Source organism: Astyanax mexicanus, chromosome 6 (assembly GCF_023375975.1).
Source record: "Astyanax mexicanus isolate ESR-SI-001 chromosome 6, AstMex3_surface, whole genome shotgun sequence".
Taxonomy (NCBI): domain Eukaryota; kingdom Metazoa; phylum Chordata; class Actinopteri; order Characiformes; family Acestrorhamphidae; genus Astyanax; species Astyanax mexicanus.
This window is the reverse complement of record NC_064413.1, coordinates 39,483,616-39,496,127: the sequence shown is the minus strand read 5'-3', so window position 1 is coordinate 39,496,127 and position 12,512 is coordinate 39,483,616. Positions and strand designations below refer to the sequence as shown.

The following is a 12,512-nucleotide window of genomic DNA, read 5'->3' as shown; positions in this document are numbered from 1 at the left end:
AGAGCATTAACCGTAGGTTAAACTCCACAATATGCTGAGTTACACACTACAGTTCAATTATGAATAGAAATAAATAATAATTAATATATGATAGTTATACTACATACTGTGTTTTAATAAGACACATCACACATATGTATAACACCTGAATTCAAACGGCACCGTTTTTTATAGAGAGAAAGTAAAAGAAAAAGAGAGAATGAGATACAAAAAAAACTGTCCGCACTATTCTGTCCGATGCTATCTTTACCCCATTCCCCCAAAATCTCAGCGTTTCTGTCCTTCTAACGGACCAAAATGTTGTTTTTCAAAACAAGAGCTGGTCCAACCAACCAATCCATGTGTTATCACCCCCTGACAGACTTCCCCTGGGCCAGGCTGTAACCCCAGTGTCCGTTTGAAGGGTCAAAAAGAGCAGAGACAAAAAAATACAATATAAAGTTGAACAGATTGTACAAAACACAATAACATACACGTCAAAATCTGTAATAGAATTTGCTGAAACTATACTGTAACAGAAAAGCTAAAACCTGATAGCCCCGTGTCTTTGGTTTTGGCAAAATCTACAATAGTAGTTAGGAAGTTGTTCTATTGTTGCAGTGTCCAGTCAAAGAGGCCAATAAAACTCAGACAAACATTGTCAGACTGGCCTTTTACCTCCTAAAAGTTCTGCAATAATCTGGTTTTAGTTTACAGTATTCTTTGTCAGCTCAGACACTGTGACTGGCTGCCCTCCCATAGAGGTTTTAGTAGGCCACAAACCACAGAGCATTTGGATGCATTTAAACAGACCATAAACTGGAAGGAAACACATGGCCTCAGCCACAAGTTCAGCAGCAAGCAACTTGTTGACTCTCTTGCTGCTATTGTAGAAAACTGATCATGTACAAAATTGCCATTAATACATACAGCTCATACTGTATTGCTTCTCCAAAACAGACCAGCTGAAAATAGGCAATAAATTTGTCCTGTCTTAAGTATCAAGAGAATCTGGATAAGGCCAGGCCCCATTAAAATGTTATTGGACTTGGCCAGTTTAGTTTAGTTTAATTGGATTAATTACACAATACACAATATTTTGAATAAAAGTCACTGTATTAGAATGGGTTTTGATCTATTTTGATTACATGTATCGTGACAAATACTGGTGCATCTTGAAATTGTTATTTTTACCATATTAGCCAGCCCTATAATAGCTGGGCATTGGTGTAAATGACTGTAAACAGTGTAAAAAAAAAAAAGTTATTGCCATAAGGTCCGTTTTTTTTTTTTTTTTTTTTTTTTTTTTTTTTTTTTTTTTTTTTTTACCAAAGTTGGACTTGTTTCTACCACCACACATTTTAGTAATACTGCTCCATTCAGTCTGAATACATAAGTGCTCAGATAATGTGCACAAATAGTGGAATAAAGAAAATAATGAGTTTGAAACAGACACCTTTTTTAATTCCATATATAACATTCACCATAAATAATTTACTAAGCAACTAAAGAACAATATTTTACTCTGACTATCTCAAATGCTAACCATATTTGTTGTAAAAACAACATTACATTTGTTTTCTGATATTTGTTGTTGTAATATTACTGTATATGTTTAAAAGTAAATAACCTTACCCCCACTATCCAATCCTCTTATCCATGGTAAATCAATTCAAACAGTTGCTTCAGGTAACATTAGACTTGTGTACAGTACTACATGTTGCTATGGGGATTTCACTCACAGTCTCTGTGAGGTCAGTGGAGAGTTATGCTATGGCTGGCATGTCCAGAACGGCAGGCACTCTCGGCCTGCAGCACGCCCCCATTCAGGCATGGGTCAGCAGAGTGGGGAGGCTAGTTTAAACCAGTTCTTTCTAGTGCAGAGCAGCTCTTATTCAGCACTTTTAACACTTTCACCAAGAGCCACTGCCACACACCTGCCTCTGCCTATCTGACACATGCACGCACATACACACGCTCTCAACTCCACTCCAATTTGGCAGCATTCCCTGTCAGCCTGCCCCAGCTTGCACACCATGCACCTGTCCTTTGCAGCGATAAAGTATCCCATCCCTAATTAGCTAGACAAGCATAGCCCAAGCCCACCGAACGCACAGACATACACAACACACTCTCTCTCTCCCTGCCTCCCATATCTAATTAGCCTCCCAATCACAATCTAACCTTATATGACCTATACACATTTATCTACAGACAACCCAGTACCTAAGTGCGCTGGATGCAGGTGATATACACACTGAATGCACAATGAGTTACTAGTTCTGGTACTTTGTATCCACTCTTATTGGTTATTTTATCAGCAGGTAAGCCTAGTATATAGATTTACATTCATATACAATTTCTCATTCATCTATTAGTTCATCTATATCTCAAGTATAATCTATTTATGACATTGACCACATATTATTTTGGTGGTGGAACATCAATGGAACCAACAAGGAATTGGTGGTGTGTTAGCACTGTTACAAGTATAAAGGACACAGTATCCTTCAGCATCAGCTTCATGGTGGCTCAGTGGTTAGAGCACCAGGTTACTGATCACAAGTTTGTGGTTGATCAATGGCCAGGTTCATTAGGCTGCCACTATTGAGCTCTTGAGAGAAACCCTGGATTTCCAAGCTAAGATAAGAGAAGAATTACATTGTACTGCACAGTTAAGTGTACAGTTATTAATGACAACATACTGGCCATTTCATTAGGCACATTTGTTTGTACATATTGTAAATGTACTCAGAGACAGAGCATACACTACACTATATTTATATATATATATATATATATATATATATATATATATATATATATATATATATATATACTACAAGCACAAACAGACTGGGACAAATCATTAAGGCAATTACTATGTATTTAATTAGTCTCACCAGCAGACTTTGTTCGATTTGTATCTTTTTCTCGGCCCTGTCCCACTTCTGCAAGTACAGCAGAGGGTTGTTCTTGGATTCCTGTTCCTTTAAACCTTTATTTAAATAGATATAATACACTATTACAGACTAAAGTACTGGGTATTACAAAAAGCTTTAACCTTGAAATCTGAAACATTGCTGTTAGGATTTGAATGATCAGCACGCTACCTCTTCAGCTCCCCAACTCATCTCAAAAGTACTGGATGGAGCCCCATCATTCCAGAGAACCCAGCTCCCCACACCTGGCATGTGGACATAGGTTCATGTTTATCTACACAAGAGTCCTACTCAATTGGAAATGTTCCTCTCCAGGGACTAGATAATCTGTGTAATGCATGATACACTCATGCTAGCACAACACACACCACTCTTCCAGCCACTACTGAACTCCTGTCACACCTGTTTTGATAATACATAATATGCATGTAGTTGGTTATGCTCCCTTAGTGGTCCTTTTCCTTTTGATTGACAGGGTAAACTGGTGAACTATGCAGCAACTAATAGGCTGCACTCAGTAACTGTCAACCTACAAGGTACAGGTATAAAAGTGTAAAAAATAGCATAAAAGTCGAATAATGTGCACTCTAGTGCTCTAATGTTCAATCTTCACACACACGTCATGAGCTCCTGAAGCCTTTAGTGTCATCAGTGTGTAACTCCTTTAATGTGTGAGCAGTGAGGTGGGTGTAACTAACACAGCGATCAGAAGGAATGGGAGCTGACACACTGAGAGTTTCTATCGCAGGCTTTTAGTGGCTGTCGGTATGCTGCAGTCTCATGGGACAATGCTGCTGGAGATGCCCTGAAGCTTTTCGAATGCACAGATAAAATGCGTTATAAACATAATGTGTCCAATTGTCGCTGTAAAAGCTGTGTGGTGATTCAATTCAGGACTCATCTCATTATCTGACCAGGTCTCTGACTTGATCTGTCTAGACTGGCTGGTTTTACACTTAGGGACAAAAATATTAGGGCACCTGCTAATATTTTAATTTAATTTTTGTTTTTTTTAAACAATGGTACTAAACATAGTTCTGTTGGAGTTGAAGGTAGTGCTTTCTAAAAGATTTTGAAGCATTGCTGTGAGAATTTGTTTGCATTCAGATGTTGGGTGATCACCATCCCACCTCACCCCTACTTCCAAACCCCTCATCCTAAAAGTACTGGATGTATCATCATCATTACACAACACAGTATATCTGCTGAATGCTAGGATGCCTTGCATCATGTGTGGTGCTTAAATGTATGGTTTGTGTATCTGCTCCAGAGTGTCCTATTTTTTGCCAGTAATTTTTAAGGACTGGGCAAGCTGTGGGTGTGCATTTGTACATTTGTGTCAGCAGAAATGGATGTAATTTAAAGCAGCTAAATACATTCATTAGAAGGAGCATCCACACACATTTGGCCACATTATCTCAGATCCCAATGTAGCTCCTGCCCTGATCTGCTATGTCGTGGGTCTCGTCTGTAGATGTGCAGTTCAGCAGAAGAAAGGGCTGGGGGGCTGGGGTTTTATCACAGCCATTACGTTTTAACATTCATGTATAAAGCTACTTTTCTGTGTTACATTTTTAAAATGTTAGAAAATTATTCCAGAATAACACACTGTGGGCCTCCATCACTTATTTTATTCATTGTTACAAATATAAGAAGAGATTAAGGGACATGTTCTTTTTTCCCTATAACATAGTGCTGGAGGAATATAAATAATTGAGTCCAAGTAGAAAAACAGTCTGTTGGAGAAGCTTACACTATGGGTTGTGGTTCAAAAGTTCAGCAGATTCTGCACATCAGTCTCATTTGATGATCATTATGTGATCTTTAAAAGTCATTAACCAACAGATGTGGCTCATAAACATGGATCACGAGTGGTGTCTCTAATGCCTGTATACAGAATACACACACTTATTTTTAAAAGGGTTTGTTAAAGAGGCAGATGCAAAAGGGTTTCCATCACTTAGAACCGATCGCAATAGTTCAGCTACTTATTTTGTGTGCACTGCTGACACAGACGTGCAAATACACACTCACAGTCTGTAGAGTCCCTGTAGTGAAGCACTGCCAACAGAATAGGACTTTCTATGTTAGACAAACCTGAACCTATAAGCACTATGCCTAATGCCAAGCGTGGGCTTGAGGGGTATAAGGCCCCGAGCATTGAGCTGTTGAAACTATATTCTCCAAATTATTGTGCACCAACAAATACCCTTGATTTCATTAGACTTTTGTTCATATTGTGTTTTTTTTTTTACCTGAATGACTTCGGGACTGAAAGAACTGAAAAGAGCATCTACAGAAGAGTTCTTCTTCCTGCTTTCTCTGCAGTAGTGGCACAGGGCCAAGAAAAATATATAAAGCGGGACCGAGTCTGACGGCGAGACTAACTCTGAATATATGTGCATGCTCCATGCCAAATTTCCAGAGCTAGAGGAAGAGTATTCGAAATCCAAACAGTGTTTGAGTCCTATGTTTTTTAGCCGCAGGCTATGGTTTCCCTTTAAATGCTACTGCAGCAATTTAAATGCCACTAAATCCTACACAAGCCTTTGGTGAGCTTTCTGCAGCATATTCACACACACACATGCACACACACGTTCAAATTGTATCACTTAACTCAACCTGTGTGTACATAACCTCACAGTCTCTCTTTGTTTCAGAATCTGTGGTGATGCCCACCTTCCTAAACTCGCCCACCTTAAGCACCATTAAAGCTTTCTGATTATGGCTGTCTGAAGCTGCAGCTTCATTTTGCTAACTTTACCCTCTCAGCTGCCCCCCTGCTACTGCTGACATGAGACATTGGCTTCCATGACATGCCTCACGTTGACATTCAATTAGTCCTCTAACTACTGCACCTCCCTTTACCTAATGGCTCAGAACCCTTCCTTTCCACAGGAATAATTTCTTTTCTTTCGTTTAATATGCTTGCCTGAAAATGGAGCACAAAAAAAGGCCTTGGGATCATTACGGTTAGAATGAGAAGGTGGAGATGATAGATTTGGAGGACACCGCGCTTTCTTTTTCTGACTTTTTCTTCATAAGAAAGTCCTATTCCCAGTGAACATTAAGGGAGAAGGATGATCAAAGAAATGTACATATCCACATTCAGCAGAATTGCCCTGCATGCGCCTGTCCATTGCAACACCCATATTATCTAACACTTTGATCTTGAAGGACCACTGAGGACCACAGTAGAGCAGTAAGGATTTGAATGTGTTTTTTTTACTAGGGGACATGCAGTCTGGTATATGGATAGGACATTATAACCATAAAATTATATACAATATGCCATTTGTTTCATCTGGGCAATTAAAAGAAAATAATTACATTCAACACCTATTTTGTACATGCTGAATCTATTAATTGTTTTACAAAATTCTGTTTTTTATTTTTATACTTTCCCCACCGATTGCATTAAAATACTGTTCCCTTAAAAACAATACAGCACATACAGCTATGTGACTCCAGTCTGAGTTTTCCTCCATGTTGCTTCCACATCACATACATGTCTATTGTTCATTCAATTAACCGTTCGTTATTTGTAATAGATGTTAGATAATCAATACCACCAAGCACTACCATTTGTAACTATATCCGTATTGTAACTAACATTAACTATGATGTGTATATCACTGTACATTGGAAAATAATGACCAACTGGTGTAAGAATCATTATTCAGCTCAAATAATCATGCATTCCTTCATATGTGGCACAAATGTAGTTACCTGTAGAACCGCGTGGTCTAGGAGAGCATGACTGGCCTCAACTGGGATGGTCCTCTTCCCCATTATCCACCATGATGCTAGCCAACACAAGTGTCTGTTAGCTGACATAACAGAACATGCAGTTAGTGTTTGCATCCAAGCATGTTAAGCAGCCCAATAATTTTTTTTTATTTATTGGGTGTGTGTAATGATAATATGACTGGTGACTTTAATTGAGTCTTAAAAGCCATACACTGCCATATTAGGTGAGAAACAGCTTGCCTAGTCCCTGTATCGAAGTAATCACACTATTGGCACTAGGTCTAATGCCAGGCTTTGGGCAAAAGAGGACTATAGAGTACGGTAGCATTAAACTGTGGGGGCAGTTAAATTGTGTTTCAATCTAACTTAGCATGACCTTATTATTATCCCCAAATGAAATTAAAACAAAGCTCCAAATATTTAGTACAAGTCTTCCCTAGACAGTAGAGTAGATACTGCCAAGAACAGAATTAACTTTGTAACTTTTCACACCACATTTCAGAAGAAATATGCATGAATGTGCAGTTGTCCCTTCACTTTTGTCCATATAGAGTTGTGATATTTTAATTAAGAGACTTTAGTAGTAGTCTGTCTGAACCGCATCACATGTAGATACTGAATAAGGAGAAACAGCTTCAGGGTAACACCTCCATACATAAGGGACTCTAATTAATTACATTTGAAGCAGAAAAGCTGTTGAGCCTCTGGTGCAGTTTAAGGCAAGCTCCTACATTAATACATAACATAATAAGTAGGCTGTACTCAGAGGAGTATTTCTGTGTATTTCTGACTTAATCGTACTCTTCATGCCCAAATGTTTCTCTGGCAAAAAAGGCATTGTGGTGACTTTTGTTAAAATACAGTGGAGAAGTGAGCCTCCATCTAGTGGTAAAAGTTTGTAAAATGATTAGAGATGGATATAAGTGGTGAAGTGCAATGTGTTGCTGCCATCCACAGGTTTCAACGGAGCATTGACAGAAGTACAAGATAAATGGATCTTTATTCATAGATGAAATTACATGGAGTTGTACCTCTAAAATTTATGTGAACGTGCCTCATAAATTCTTAACTTTGATGTAGTCTTAATTTTGCATAAATATGCATTTTTGTAAATCTACAGGTTTTGTTATGCATTAAAATGTAATTCCTCTTACAGACATCGGTGGGAGCCAGTGTGCTTATTTTACCAACTGTGTTGATGTAGATTTTCAGAAAAGCCCAGAAAAGCCAATTTTTTTCCTAATTATGCTGAGCCAGTCAACCCAACTTCTTATTCACTAATGCTACATTCAGGATAAAGACAAATCGGATTTGTTTCTCAAATCAGATCTGTTGAGATGACTGTTCGCACTGTAATTTGCAAGTGATCAGATCGGATTTGAAATCAGATTAGAGAATTCAGAACATCCAGACTGAGAGATATCTGAACAAATCTTATTGTAATCGTGTTTTACACTACCTCCAAATGTGATCTCTGGCCAACAATAGAAGTGATAAAAGGAGAGAGCATGGCAAATTATTCAGCTCCAGTGACAAGATCGATACACTTGTGATGCTCCATAACAATTTGTATTGAATAAAATGGTTCTTTAAAATGGAAAACCATAGCTACACTATATTGCCAAAAGTATCTGCTCGCCTGCACTGCATTTGGTGATGTAAGGCTTGAATGGAAACCCACTCCATTAAGTTCTCTTCACACACTGGAAATTTCACAACTGGACTTGTTGCACTAGTGGCATCCTATCAACAGTGGAACTCACTGAGCTCCTGAGAGCGACCTATTCTTTCAGTCTGCATGTCTAGGCTTGGTTTTATTTGTGGCCATGGAAGTTTTTGAAACGTTTTAACGATGTGTGGGTGAGTGAATACTAAAAAAAAAGTGTTTGGTATATGGAACTGAGATACACTTAACCTCAAAATCTGCAACAAACAGTCAAACACGACAGCCATTTAGGGTGTAAAATTTTGTTTTTGATTTCAAATATTCAATGTTAAAGCCTCAAAACACCCCACCAATCTATTATGTTAATCAATCCTCATGAACGTAGCTTCTCCTGTGTCACTATCCACAGGTTTGAGCTCTCCACACAATGACAAGAAAGCTGTGAAAGCTAGAAGTAAATGCTAATCCTTATCCCTTCTCATTCTCAGTAAATAAAAAAATCCAGTAACATTCTTATCTTTTGTTAATCAGTGACATAACAGAGTAATAAGAGTGGCTAGTCTCCTGTAAAAATATCTATCTTTGCAGTATAAACAGTCCAGTTTACCTGTTCCAGAGAGTGGCTTCAACAGCATCTTCTGTAAAAGATCTTGATGTGATCCAGAGAACTGTGGCTGCTGTCTGTGGTAATAAATAATACATATATTAAAAATGACATAATAACAAACAAATGTAAGCAGATATCCTTTCAATATGTTTAACGTTTTGCAAAGTATAGAATTTACCATTTACTTATTACAGCAGCCACAACAATATTTAGAACATTTACACTTAACCTATGCATTATAATATCACACACTGATCAGAGCAACTGTTACAGTAAAGACATCTAGTTATAGATTCAATGATGTATCTGCTTTCAATGATTAGGTTTGCTGTTTTAAAATACCACACTGTCACTTAACATTTGCCATTGCCTAAATTTGCCATTTACACATTTTATTAGATACAACACACATTTAATGGTATGCCAATCTTTTACACATGATTTATTAGGAGAAACCAATTTTAATGAAGCTTTCACATTATTCCAGAAACTTAACTTACAAGACATACAAATAGTGTCACGTGAATCCTAATTCTGTATGTACTACTAATAAACACCAGATTCCCTGTGGGCGATATGGCTCTAAAATAATATAATGATATGTTTAGCATAGAGTAAGAATGAGTAAAGCTAGTTAGCACAGAGCTAAGTGTGAGTAAAGCTAGTTAGCATAGAGCTAAGTGTGTGGAAGGGTAGTTAACTAGCGTAGAATAACTTTAGTCACATTCAGTTCTGTGCTAAGTAATGTTTTAGTTAGTTAGCACAGAGCAAGGTATGAGTAAAACTATCTAGCATAGAGCTAAGTGTGAGTAAAGCTAGTTAGCACACAGCTAAGTGTGAGTGAGTGTTTGCAATTAACGTTAAATGCTTCAGAGAGCAGAACAAAACTTTTACATTTAACTACACAAACAGCAGCACTGAAAATGCTACAAAACATTACACAGCTCAATACAAACAAAACAGTAACTTAAATAAAATCTATTTAACTTACTAATATCCACTCTCCCTGGAATCACGCCGAGGCTGAAATGAGGCACTTTTCCGTCTGAGCAGCTCCAGCTGAACCTCATTAGTGTGTGTTAAGAATCTCCTCTTCAGTTTAAATAAGGTTTCTGAGCATGTGTATTATGTTTATTTTGTTTCTGTGACAAACAAACATGAAAAGCAGTGTTATTCAAGTGTACAGAATGTTTGTTTTATTGCACCTGTGGCGGAAATGATTTAAGCGTGTAAAAATCTTACCGTTTTCACTAAATATATCAACATTAACATGCTTTTACTGCAATCCACCCAGAGCCGGTTTATGGGGAGCATACCCACTCCCTATTCCCCGCGTTATACTAGATTACAACTTACTGCGAACCGCTAGAGGGCGCCGGCGAGGGAGTCCTCATTGAATGGGGGTGAATACAGCTAAACAGCTAAAACACAAATTAAAAATAGTGATGAATTACTAGACTGGGATTTTCCTTTAAATTTTGAACTTAGATTACAGTGTTTCACTAAAAAATGCAAAGAAAACTTACCTGAATATTTCAATTTTCTACTACAAACGACTTTTGGACAACAGATGCGCTAGCAATACTGCTAGCAACTGTGTGCTGATTGTTTGGTTAGCTGATGCTGGGCATGCAGACAGAGCACATTTTAAAGTTTCTAACTGGAGTTATAGCTGGGAAGTTAATCAAATTAATTTGATTAATCGAAATTTCAAAATTAAAAAACTTATTTAAATGAAATGTAATGGAAATAATGGCTCGCACATCACTACATGTTGCTTTTGTTCACAAAAAACACTGACGATATGGAAGAACAATCGTTAATCTATTTGATTTTTTTTTTTTCATTATATCGCCCAACCCTATCTGGAGTTTAAAACCTTTAAAAGCTATTTCTTCAGGACTGAACATGTGATGCTCTTCTGTGTACAGGAATGAGTACAATTTTATTATCATTATTATCATACGAAACTCTTTTTGTTCTATAAGAATCCATTCATTCTGCAGATGCCCAAAAGGACAATCAAAGATGTCTAAACGAACATTTGGAGATGCGCAAAGGGACACTCGGAGATGACGAAATGGACACTCAGAAATGCCCAAAATGGACACTCGGAAATGCACAAAAGGACACTCGGAGATGCCCAAAAGGACACTTGGAGATGCCCAAAAGGACACTCTGAGATGCCCAAAAGGACACTCTGAGATTCCTGAAAAGACATTTGGATATGCCTGAAAAGACACTCGGAGATGCACGAAAAGACACTCGGAGATACCCAAAAGGACACTCGGAGATTTCCAAAAAGACACTCGGAGAGCTCCAAAAGGACCCTCGGAGATGCCCAAAAGGACACTCGGAGATGCCCAAAAGGACACTCGGAGATGCCCAAAAGGACCCTCTGAGATTTCCAAAAGGACACTCGGAGATGCCAAAAAGGACACTCGGTGATGCCAAAAAGGACACTCGGAGATGCCAAAAAGGACACTCGGAGATGCCAAAAAGGACACTCGGAGATGCCCAAAAGGACACTCGGAGATGCCCAAAAGGACACTCGGAGATGCCCGAAAAGACACTCTGAGATACCCAAAAGGACACTCTGAGATACCCAAAAGGACACTCCGAGATGCCCAAAAGGACCCTCGAAGATGCCCAAAAGGACCCTCAAAGATGCCCAAAAGGACACTCGGAAATGCCCAAAAGGACACTCGGAGATCTCCAACAGGACACTTGGAGATGCCCAAAAGGACACTCGGAGATGCCCAAAAGGACACTCGGAGATGCCCAAACGGACACTCGGAGATGCCCAAACGGACACTCGGAGATGCCCAAACGGACACTCGGAGATGCCCAAAAGGCCACTCGGACATGCCAAAAAGGACACTTGGAGATGCCAAAAAGGACACTTGGAGATGCCAAAAAGGACACTTGGAGATGCCAAAAAGGACACTCGGAGATGCCCAAACGGACACTCGGAGATGCCCAAAAGGCCACTCGGAGATCTCCAAAAGGACACTTGGAGATGCCAAAAAGGACACTTGGAGATGCCAAAAAGGACACTTGGAGATGCCAAAAAGGACACTTGGAGATGCCAAAAAGGACACTTGGAGATGCCAAAAAGGACACTTGGAGATGTCCGAAAGGACACTCGGAGATCTCCGAAAGGACACTCGGAGATCTCCGAAAGGACACTCGGAGATCTCCGAAAGGACACTCGGAGATGCCCGAAAGGACACATGGAGATCTCCAAAAGGACAGTTGGAGATGCCAAAAAGGACACTCGGAGATGCCCAAAAGGACACTCTGAGATGCCCAAAAGGACACTCTGAGATGCCCAAAAGGACACTCGGAGATGCCCAAAAGGACACTCGGAGATGCCCAAAAGGACACTCGGAGATGCCCAAACGGACACTCGGAGATGCCCAAACGGACACTCTGAGATGCCCAAAAGGACACTCGGAGATCTCCAAAAGGACACTCGGAGATGCCAAAAAGGACACTTGGAGATGCCAAAAAGGACACTTGGAGATGCCAAAAAGGACACTTGGAGATGCCCAAAAGGACACTCTGA

General features: G+C 39.2%; 1 long non-coding RNA gene across 1 annotated transcript in view; it reads right to left on the bottom strand.

The window, feature by feature from the left end:
• Positions 1 to 10,274, bottom strand: part of LOC103022254 (uncharacterized) — a 61,057-nt gene extending 50,783 nt beyond the window's left edge. Inside the window, exons 1-4 of the long non-coding RNA XR_001518682.3 lie at positions 10,187 to 10,274; positions 9,936 to 10,086; positions 8,945 to 9,018; positions 6,651 to 6,751 (exon numbers count right to left, since the gene is read on the bottom strand). This is a non-coding gene — a long non-coding RNA (uncharacterized LOC103022254). The remainder of the gene's footprint in view (positions 1 to 6,650; positions 6,752 to 8,944; positions 9,019 to 9,935; positions 10,087 to 10,186) is intronic.
• Positions 10,275 to 12,512: the final 2,238 nt, after the last annotated feature.